Here is a 10,632-nt window from a genome sequence, read left to right as displayed (position 1 = left end):
CCTCTAGGGATCACAGAGACCATCCTTGCTTCACCAGGTGCGCATGCTCCCTCCCTCCCAGCATCGTGCTTCTTGTCGGTCCCACAGCCATCTTTCCAGCCTGAGACAAGGTCTCTTTACTGAACCGTTAGCTCGCCAAGTTAGTCAGGCCAACGATCAGGAAGCCCCTGGAATCTGCCTACCTCCATTCCCTGCCAGCCCCGGGGCCTCAGATGCTCACCTGACTTTTACATAGGTGCTGGTGATTCGAACTCAGGTCCTCATGCTTGCGCAGCAAATCACCAAGCCTTCTCCCTAGCCCTTGATCTCTTTCGCTGTCCCAAATTTTCACAACTTGGTATACATTTTGTACCGACGGAACATCTCCATTCAAACCAGTCACAGGTCCTTGGGGATATATGCTCAGACTTGGCCGTTGTTGACTAATTTTGTTTCTTGCTCTTTGACAGATTTCCTGCTGCGCATCTAAGGCTGGCCCGGAACTCATTTTGTAACTGTTGTGTAATTTTCTTCTTAGGAGGTCGACCAGGCACCTCCCTCCCCCTAAGGTCCAGCCAAAGTTTTCCCTTTCATAGATAGAGTCCCCTCCCCCCACACCCGCCCCAGACCCTCTGTTAAGATTCTTCAGTCTATACACTGCATTACTCCCCAGGGCCACACAGCCCACAGACAATTAGGGCATACAGTAGCCAAGAGGTTCAGGAGGGAGTAGCTGAGAGAGCAAAGGAGTGTTTAGTGATCTTCTCTATTCCTTTTTATGAGGGAACCTCAATGGCAAATAGGTCTTGAAGGTCACTGGCAGGTAGCTGCAACTTCCTCTGGTAAAGGTAGCCACTGCTAAGCTCAGAGGACCCAGGGACAGACGAGAGGTTACCGCTAACAGAACCTCATTCGTTTTAGCAGTGGCCTGTCCGGGCTGATTTAATTTTTCTGCATACTAGGCAGTCTGTGCCTACTTATCCGTCTACCTATCTCTGCACACGCGTGAATGTGTATGTGTGTGGTTGAATGCATGCTAGAGTGTATGCGTGGAGGTCAGAAGATGAATTGTAGGACGAGTGCCCCTCCTTCTACCACTCGGGTCCAGGGGATCAAACTCAGGTCCTTAGGCTGGGTCGCAAGCCTCACAACCCATCTTGTTGACCCCCCACCACCACCGATTTTTGTTCATTATAACTTTTTTTTTTAGATTATATTAAATGCAGGTTTATTGGGAAGATGCTCTAGGGCAGGTGAGTTCACTGACCCCCCAAGGAAGGAGGCCAGGGAGGTCACCATGGGAAAGGAAAGAGACAGAGAGAATGGAGGAGGGGAGAGAGAAAGAAAGAGAGCATGCATGCCCTTAGAGAAAAGGAGAGCGGAAGAGGGGGAAGAAGGGAGAGGGAGGGAGGGGGAGAGAGAGAGAGAGAGAGAGAGAGAGAGAGAGAGAGAGAGAGAGAGAGAGAGCTCATTATAACTTTTTTTTTTTAAAGATTTTATTTTATTTATATGAGTACACTGTCGCTGTCTTCAGACACACCAGCAGAGGGCATCGGATCCCATTACAGATGGTTGTGAGCCACCATGTGGCTGCTCACCTGAGTGTATATATCCAGAGAGGCCGGAAGAGGATATTGAGCCCTTTGGAAGAGGAGTTACAGACAGTTGTTTCTCTAGCGCTTGTTATCGATCTTTTGAGATGAGGGCCACCCAAATGGTAGGTGTGGCTAATGCTAAAACAATGCTTACTCTCCCCAAGAAGTCTCGACTAACACTTGGTCATATCCTACTTTGTATGACTCTCATTTAGGAAGCACATACTCCCACAATGATACAATGTCATCTGATGCCCTCTTCTGGTGTGTCTGCAAACAGCTATAGTGTATTCATACATAAAATAAATCTTAACTTTAACCAAATCTCCAACTCAGGGCAGAAAGACAGAACAGCGGATCAAGGTCCCCATGGCCGGACCTGATGACCAAATTCCATCTCTGGAACCCACATGGTAGAAGGAAAGAGCTGACTTCTACAGCTTGTGGGATCTTGCTGTGGCATCTTACCGGTCTGAATAATTTGTTTGTTTTTTAACTAACTGGTTGTCGGGACACACCCTTTAATCCCAACACTCCACTCGGGAGACAGAGGCAGGCAGGGTCTACAGGGTGAGTTCTGGGATAATTAAGGCCACACAGTGAGATTCTGTCTCAAAAACAAAAACGAGGGGTCGGGGATTTAACTCAGTGGTAGAGCGCTTGCCTAGCAAGCTCAAGGGCCTGGGTTCAGTCCTCAGCACCGGAAAAAAACAAACAAAAAACAAACAAACAAACAAACAAAACCCCCGAAATCTCCAACTCTAACTTCATCATAAACTGGCTGGTACTGACATTCTTCTTCATGTAGAACCCCAAAACTCCTGTTCAATCTGAGGCTAGGTCCCTAAAAATCTAGGGACACTCTGGACACTCCTGGAGGTGACATTTCGGAGTTGTGTCTTTTTCTCCTCACAAATGACACAACCAGACATTGTCCTTTGATGGGAATGCTACAGAAGGAGGTGAGGCCCAGCAGGCATATGGTCTCTCAATCCTGTAGTAAGTTGGTGGGGGCAAACGGAATTTAGGATGCTGGGTTTGTTAAACTTACCATGGCCCCGGGCCTGAATGTCCATGCTACCCAGGCAGCTAGACCTGTCTGATCCTAGGACATCAAGTCACTCTGTTGAAACCCACCAGAAACCTTGAGAGGACAAGCTTCTAGCGTGTCTGCAAACAGCTACAGTGTTCTCATATACATAAAATAATTTTTTTTTTTCGGAGCTGGGGACCGAACCCAGGGCCTTGCGCTTCCTAGGCAAGCACTCTACCACTGAGCTAAATCCCCAACCCACATAAAATAAATCTTAACTTTAACCAAATCTCCAACTCGGGGCAGCAAGAATATTAATCTATTATTTATTATTGATGTATTATTAATATGTATTTATATATTTTGATTAAGTTCATCAGAGGAAAAAAACCCTCATGATCGGGGTACCAAACAGAGAAGGGAGGATGGTGCCTTGGTGATTTTCAAAATGTCAGGCTCAGACGGGGTGTGGTGGTATGTCTGTTATTCTAGCACGGAAAATGCTGAACCAGGAGGGTTGAGAACTGAAGCCTAGCCTGGGTCATAGACTGGAAACCTCTGAATCAGAAAGTGGGGACTGTAGTGCTGGAGAGATGCCATCCATGAACCACTACATCATGCAACCCAAGCCTAAACTCAGTTGACTTTCTTTTTTTTTTTTTTTTTTTTTTTTTTTTTTTTTTTTTCGGAGCTGGGGGACCAACCCAGGGCCTTGTGCTTGCTAGGCAAGCGCTCTACCACTGAGCTAAACCCCAACCCCCTCAGTTGACTTTCATATAAATCTTATACTCATAGCCTGAAATAGTTTAAAACAACAGTTGCATTGATTTTGTACATTTTGATACCACTAGCCATGCAAAGTCAGGAACAGAATGTTTTGCTTGTAGTATCATGTTAGTATTTAAAAACGTTGAGGGTAGGAGACGTGGCTTGGTGTTTAAGAACACTGGCTGTCACCAAAACTAGGTAAGATTGATGAAGCTAAAAAAAAAAAAATGCATGCTGAAAGGGACCAGATATAGATCTCTCCTGAGAGACAGATCCAGAGCATGTCCAACACAGAGGTCAATGCCAGCAGCAAATCACCGAACTGAGAACAGACCCCCTTAGGGGGAATTAGAGGAAGGATTGAAAGAGTTTTGTTTTGTTTTGGTTTTTTTCCGGAGCTGGGGACCGAACCCAGGGCCTTGCGCTTGCTAGGCAAGCACTCTACCACTGAGCTAAATCCCCAACCCCGAATTGAAAGAGTTGAAGGAGCTCGCAACCCCGTAAGAACAACAATGCCAACCAACCAGAGCTTCCAGGGACTAAACCACAACCGAAAGACTATACATGGACTGACTCAGGGCTCCAACTGCATAAGTAGCAGAGAATAGCCTTGTTGGGGCACCAGTGGAAGGGGAAGCCCTTGGTCCTGCCAAGGTTGGACTCCCCCCCAGGGCAGAGGAATATGGTAGACAGTAAGGGGGATGTATAGGGGGAATACCTTATGGGGAAGGGGGAGGGGGAGAGGGAGAGGATGGGGCTTATGGACAGGAAATGGGGAAAATGGGGAAAGGGAATAACATTTGAAATGTAAGTAGGTTGGGGATTTAGCTCAGTGGTAGAGCGCTTGCGCAAGGCCCTGGGTTCAGTCCCCAGCTGGGGGGGGGGCGCGGGGGAGAAAGAAATGTAAGTAAAGAAATATATCTAATAAAACAAAACAAAACAAAACAAAAAACAAAAAACACTGGCTGTTCTTTCAGAGGACCTGGGTTTAATTTTCAGCACCCACATGGTTGTTACAGGGAAGAATCCACATGCACGCATGCACGTACACAAACAGAACAACAATACGCATCAAGTAAAGTAAATAAATTAATTAAAAACGTTGAGATGTTAGAGCACTGAGAACTCGGGATCTTCTGAAAGGTGCTCAGCCCGATGCAAGTGCTAGCCCAGCCTTCTACTCAACCGTGCTCTAGGCGTCATTGTGCCTTCATTTTGGTTCTCTCCATTTCCCTTTTTTGAAAAACTGGATAGTGTCTTCGTCAGGGTTCTTTAGAGTCACAGAACTCATGGGTAGTCCCTAGATAGTCAGGGATTTTGTTGATGACTTACAGTCTGTAGTCCACCTCCCCAACAATGGTCCGCAGCAGCAGCTATGAATGGCTCCTTCTTCCAATGTCCTCACGTAGGTCACCCACCTTCCATGCGCACTTATGTGACGTCTGTGTGTGTGTGTGTGTGTGCGTGCATCAGTGCAGGTGCCTAAAGAGGCCGGAAGACAGTGCCGTCTCATCTAGAGCCGGAGTTATAAACCACTCAACACTGGGAACTGAGCTCAGGAGCTCGGCAAGAGCAGCCAGATGGTCTTAAGCACTGGGCCATCCCGGCAGTGCAGTGCAGTGCAGTTGGTTACCTTGGGTTAGGGGGATGCAAAGCTGAGCAGTGAGACGCCGTTGGGCTGCACTGCATTCACTTCTGATCCTCCTTCCCTTTCACGTTGCATCAGCCTCGTTGCCATGTTCCGCAGTTTTTTATTTTCACACGTGTGGATGTTTTACCCTCCTGTATACCACGTGTGTGCCTGGTGCCCACATAAGACAGAATCGGGGATCCCCTGGAACTGGAGTGACAGACGATTGAGTGTAAGCTGCCGCGTGGGTGCTGGGAATTGAACCTGGGTCCTCAGCCAAGTCCCATTGGCAAACCAATGAGTTTATGGGGTTTATTTACAGAACAAGGGTGAGGGGTTTACTTGTCAGTATGTCTGACTCCCCAAATACTGCATCCCTGCAATGTCCCACACACATTGGGGATGGTGATCTCATGGAAGCTGCATCACAGAGTCTCCATCAGTCAACCTTTTTTTTTTTTTTTTTCTTTTTTTCGGAGCTGGGGACCGAACCCAGGGCCTTGCACTTGCTAGGCAAGCGCTCTACCACTGAGCTAAATCCCCAACCCCAACCTTTCTTTTTCTATATATTCTAGAATCTATATCCCAAGATAGTTTGCAGCTGGGGGTATGCCGCTTCCCCTGCCTTTTTTGTTTTTTGTTTTTTTAACTAGCGACTGTCAATAAATTACCTCAAATTCCTCATCCCTTCTCTTCTCCTCTGAGAGGGTGGAGGCCCCTCTGTCTTATCCCCCACCTCCGTTCTGGCACATCCAGTCTCTGCAGGGCTAACTGTATCTTCTCCCACAGAGGCCAGACAAGGCAGCCAGACTGCATGATGGGAGAGAGCCGGGAGGAGTGGGCAGTGATCGGGATGCAAGGTGAATAAATAAATTAATTAATAAAAAGAATAAACACCGGGTAAAGTTTAAAAAAATAAAAGAATTAAAAATAACATATAAAAAAATTTACCACAAACTTGGGTGTTACAGCATTATGCCTTTCTGAGTGCAAAGGCTACATACTGGGCCTCTGTCAGTTTCTACTCCAGGGTAGCTTTGGGGGTAAAGATGTTCTGCCCAGAAGGAAGTAACTAACTGCCTTGCGACACCTCACCTACCTATGGTGATTGCAGGGAAGCCCAAATTGAGGATGAAATCCAGGGCTCTCTCCGTGCTCCGAGGACCACAGCAATCAGTGATACATCAGTTGAGTAAGGCTTGGTGTCCTTGAGGGGAGAACTTTCAGAACAGGCAGATGAGTTTCAAAAGAACGGAGACAGGGACGGTATTGGTGGTTGTCAAGCACAACAAGACCTTAGTAACAGAAAGGTGGTCTGGCAGGTTTGGCAGGCCGGCAAGTAGGGCCAGAGGTCACTTTGGATGTGCTGCAAAGGTTTCATAGGATTCCTCACCCCCAGCCCCAAGACAGGATTTCCCTGTGTAACAGAATCCTGTGCTATCCTGGACTCTCTTTGAATCTTGCCTGTCCAGGATTCTCTTTGTAGACCAGGCTGGCCTCGAACTCACGGAGATCCTCCTGCCTTTGCCTCCGCCTAAGTGCTGTGATTAAAGGCATGCACCACCATGTGTGGTGTTTGCACAGGATTTAAAGCAGAGACACGGGTTGGGGATTTAGCTCAGTGGTAGAGCACAAGGCCCTGGGTTCGGTCCTCAGCTCTGGGAAAATAAAAACAAAAACCAAAAAACAAACAAACAAACAAACAAAAAAGCAGAGATACTTGGTCTAATTTACCCAATAGGGATGAGGTTGACCCAGTCCCTAACCTGGTATTCAGGAGACTAACAAGTAAACCCTTAACAATGTGGAAACCTTGATAGAACTACACCAAATGGGAGGTGGAGGATGTCCTACCACCCACCCAGTGATAGAGCTAAAACCAATCATAGGTGTGATGATGTCCAATTAAGCTGAAATTTATCAAAAGATGGATCTGCTTCTTTCTTTTTTCCTTTCTTCCTTCATTTCTTCTTTCTTTCTTTCTTTCTTTCTTTCTTTCTTTCTTTCTTTCTTTCTGACAAGATAGATCAAGTGTGCCTCAAATTCACAGAGATCCTCCCAAGAGCTGGAATTAAGAGTGTGTACCACCATGTTGGACATGTTTTCCTTCAGCAAGATTTGTTTATTTATTATTATTATGTGTGTGAATGATGCCTGCATGTGTGAGCGTGCCTGGGTACCCCTGTGCAAGTCAGAGGACTTTGTGGAGTCAGGAGTCAGTTCTCTCCTTCCTTCACATGGGTTTCTTAGTTTCTTTTTTTGTTTTTTTAAGATTTATTATATATATATATATTTTTTTTTTTTTGGTTCTTTTTTTCGGAGCTGGGGATCGAACCCAGGGCCTTGTGCTTCCTAGGCAAGCGCTCTACTATATATATATTTTTAAGATTTATTATATATACAATATATATACTATTGCTGTCTTCAGACACACCAGAAGTGGGCATCAGATCTCATTACAGATGGTTGTGAGCCAACATGTGGTTGCTGGGAATTGAACTCAGGACCTCTGGAAGAGCAGTCAGTGCTCTTAACCCCTGAGCCATCTCTCCAGCCTGGTTTTAGTTTCTACTCCAGGGCAGTAATGGGATAAACATGTTATGTTATTCCCAGAGTGCAGTCACTGCATGCAACAGTTCACCTGCCAAGTATTAAGCTTATAGGCAAGAACACATTCAGAATGAAACCCAGGGCTTCCAGTATGCTAGACATTTTACCCTCTGAACTACAACCCGTAGAGTAATCTGTTGAGCAATCTCTCCTGTCTACCTTACTTTTTTTCTATCTTCCAAACGATACAAAACAACTCTGAGGGTCCTGGTTTGATCCCCGTTTTAGGTCCTTCTCAAACTTCGGACCTTCTACTTTTGGAGGTTGTGATGGCCCAGCAAAACTTTATTTGTAAACATACCATTTCTTGCAGGACCGAGGGGAAAATGCCTTTAGAAACAATTTCCCACGTTCCCTGCGTTTCAGCTCCAGCTAGTTCTTTTGTGGCAACCATAAACAAATACAGGAGTGTGTTTTCCACGGCCGTCTTTCCTCCGAGGTTATTTTGCAGGCCTAGCCAGATCTGTTTATTGCCAAGTGCGAAATGTATCAATTTAAGATCAGAACACTAAGACCCTGGTGGTTCAAGGTTTCAGAGTAGGAACAGGAAGTTGCAGGATAAATAGGAGCGGCGAGGTAGTGGGATTTAGGCCATCATTTACATGGTGTTCATCAAAACCAGGTAACTATGGTTACCGAGCTCGCCTCATTGTTAGTGGTTGTCACAGTACCCACTCCCTAGTGGAGAATTGATAGAGTTCTTGCCCATTGCAAAGAAAGACCTTTCCGTCCAGTATAAGCTGCCTTATCTGGGTATCACAGGATACATTTTCCCCTACTCCCCGCCATGTTTCTTCATCGCTCTTGCTTGGCTTGAGGTCTGTCTCCTTCCAATTTTGTCTTGGATGGAAGGCATCAGCTACAAGCAGGACAAATATGGTTGTCTCAGGGTGACCTTGCTGCATAACACCCGAGCTTGCCTTTAAGCCAACTGGGTGTCAGTCTATCTGCCACTTTCCCAAAGGCTTTCCTTGCCTCTTCCTGCTTGCACGAACTACTCAGACTCTCATAGATCAGCAGTAGAATGCTGGCCTGGTGGATGTGAGGCCCTAAGTTCAACACCCAGCATTGCAGGAAGAGGAAAAACAAAATCTCAGGAAAGGAAGTCCAGCCCTGAAGGACACACACACACACACACACACACACACAGTCCAACTGTGGACCAACTGGAGAGGTATTTCGGGTGTCAATCACCCTTCAGTCTGGGTCCTGCGAGGAAGAGGGACACGGAGGTGGGGGTGAGGGTGATGACGAATCTTGAAGCTGCAGCAGCCCCACAGCCCCACCGGCCTAGGTGCTCAGCAGATAGGTCACCCAGGCGATGATTTAAAAGGACAGCACGCCCACCCAGGCAGCAGATCGCCCCTCCCTGCCCCGCTGCCCGCCCAGGCCGCACCCACTTGGGGGCGGTGCGCCCCAGCTTAGTTCTCGGTGGGCGGACGCCGCGGCTTTAAGCCGGGGCGGGACTGAGCGCGGAGCGGCAGCAGCAGCGTCGGCGGCGAGAGTTCGTCGGGGACTCGGGCCCGGATGCTGGAGGCTAGTCCGCAGGTCCCGGTAAGCGCGGGGAGGGCGGACGAACGGCCCCGGGAGATGCACGCGCGTGCGTGTCTCAGGCATGGGAGAGAGTCGGTGCAGCACGACGGGTCCACGGAGAAGTGGAGAAGGTTGTCCCTGCTTGGCCGAGCTCCTTCCGGCCCCATAGGAGCCCTCCAAGGCTCAATCGGCTACACTGCAGCATTTAGTCCTCCGCGGCGCCGGGCTGCGCTGGAGCGGATGGAGGGACGCGCAGCGCTAGCGGCCGCGAAGATTGGCCCTCGGCGTTCGCCGTAGCTCAGAGGCCTGCTGGGGGGCGGTCGCTGAGAGTCCCGGGAAGGACCGGCGACAAAAGGAGGGAACCCGAAGGCCGTTTGCGACGGGAAGGGATTGAGTGAGGAGTCGCGGGGGCTGCGGCGCCCCACCAAAGCCATCCTGGCATCTGCGGGCCTCCACGCAGGCTCCTGGCTCTCCGGGCCAGACGCTGGGAGTGAAGGTAGCGGCGGCTACAGCGCCCCCTGGCGACCTGGAGGCGCGGTGTCTAGCCGCCGGGCGTCGTGGGCGGGGCGGACCCGATGGAGGACGGCGGGCTGTGGGGCGGTTTGCTTTTTCCTTACCTGGGTGGGGACTCCTTGGGCTCGAGGGCATCCAGGCCTGAGCCCATATTCTCCGGAAAAGCTCAGAACCTGCTTCCAGAATCCACAGGCGGAATAGGGTAGCCCCCTGCTTTCAGGGTCTTAGCCCAGGGAGAAGCTAGGCCAGGCCCCTGGGAGGATTGGGTGGGAACTTGGAAGTGGTACTTTTATTGAGTGGCATATAAAAGGAGGATTAAGTGTCACAGAAGTTTGCACAGCTCAGCGTGTAGAATGTCTTCCTAGCACACCTAAGACCCTGGGTTCGATTCCCCAGAACTTCCTAAATCTGGAGTGATGGTACACAGGCCTGTCAGAGGTGGGGGCTGGAGGCTCAGGATTCAACGCCATCCTAACCTCAGCCTATTCCTCCTACCCCAGCTACCCACATCACCACCTCCACAGGAAAAAAGTTAGATAAAAACTTTGGCCAGGATTAGGGCTTCTGTTTTTTTTAAGAAGGCCGTGACCCTGAGTCTAGTTAGTAGCCGTGACTGAGGGACCTCCAGTGTTTGAAGGAGGAACTCTGATATGAAAAGCAAGAGTTTGCCAAGTCACGGTAGCAAGGCTGATAGGATCCTTGGCTTTTTTCTTTCCCTACAAACAAGGTCTGTGGTACTATAGTGCTGGCTGTTCTGGAACTCAGAGATCCACAGACTGCTGGGGTTAAAGGCATGCTCGCACACTCAGCTTTTTATATTTTTTAGCATTCGGTTAGCTTGTGGTTACGTATCAAGTCAGGTCTCTCCGGGTTTGGCCCCAAACACTTTACACTGTGATCTAGGAGTCAACATTACTGTTTCAAAGTTGCTGTAGTGTTTTTAAACTATGCTTTGGGGCCAGTGAGATGGT

At 48.6% G+C, this 10,632-nt stretch overlaps 1 protein-coding gene across 1 annotated transcript in view; it reads left to right on the top strand.

Annotated features, from left to right (window-relative positions):
* Positions 1-8,779: 8,779 nt before the first annotated feature.
* The window catches only part of Trrap (transformation/transcription domain associated protein), an 88,719-nt gene continuing 86,866 nt past the window's right edge, over positions 8,780-10,632 (top strand). The window contains exon 1 of the mRNA XM_032887153.1: positions 8,780-9,169. The gene's annotated coding sequence lies outside the window, so the exon portion shown is untranslated. The remainder of the gene's footprint in view (positions 9,170-10,632) is intronic.

The sequence above is a fragment of the Rattus rattus genome, chromosome 16 (genome assembly GCF_011064425.1).
Source record: "Rattus rattus isolate New Zealand chromosome 16, Rrattus_CSIRO_v1, whole genome shotgun sequence".
Taxonomy (NCBI): domain Eukaryota; kingdom Metazoa; phylum Chordata; class Mammalia; order Rodentia; family Muridae; genus Rattus; species Rattus rattus.
The sequence above is the reverse complement of the archived record's forward strand: the minus strand, read 5'-3'. Positions and strand labels throughout refer to the sequence as shown.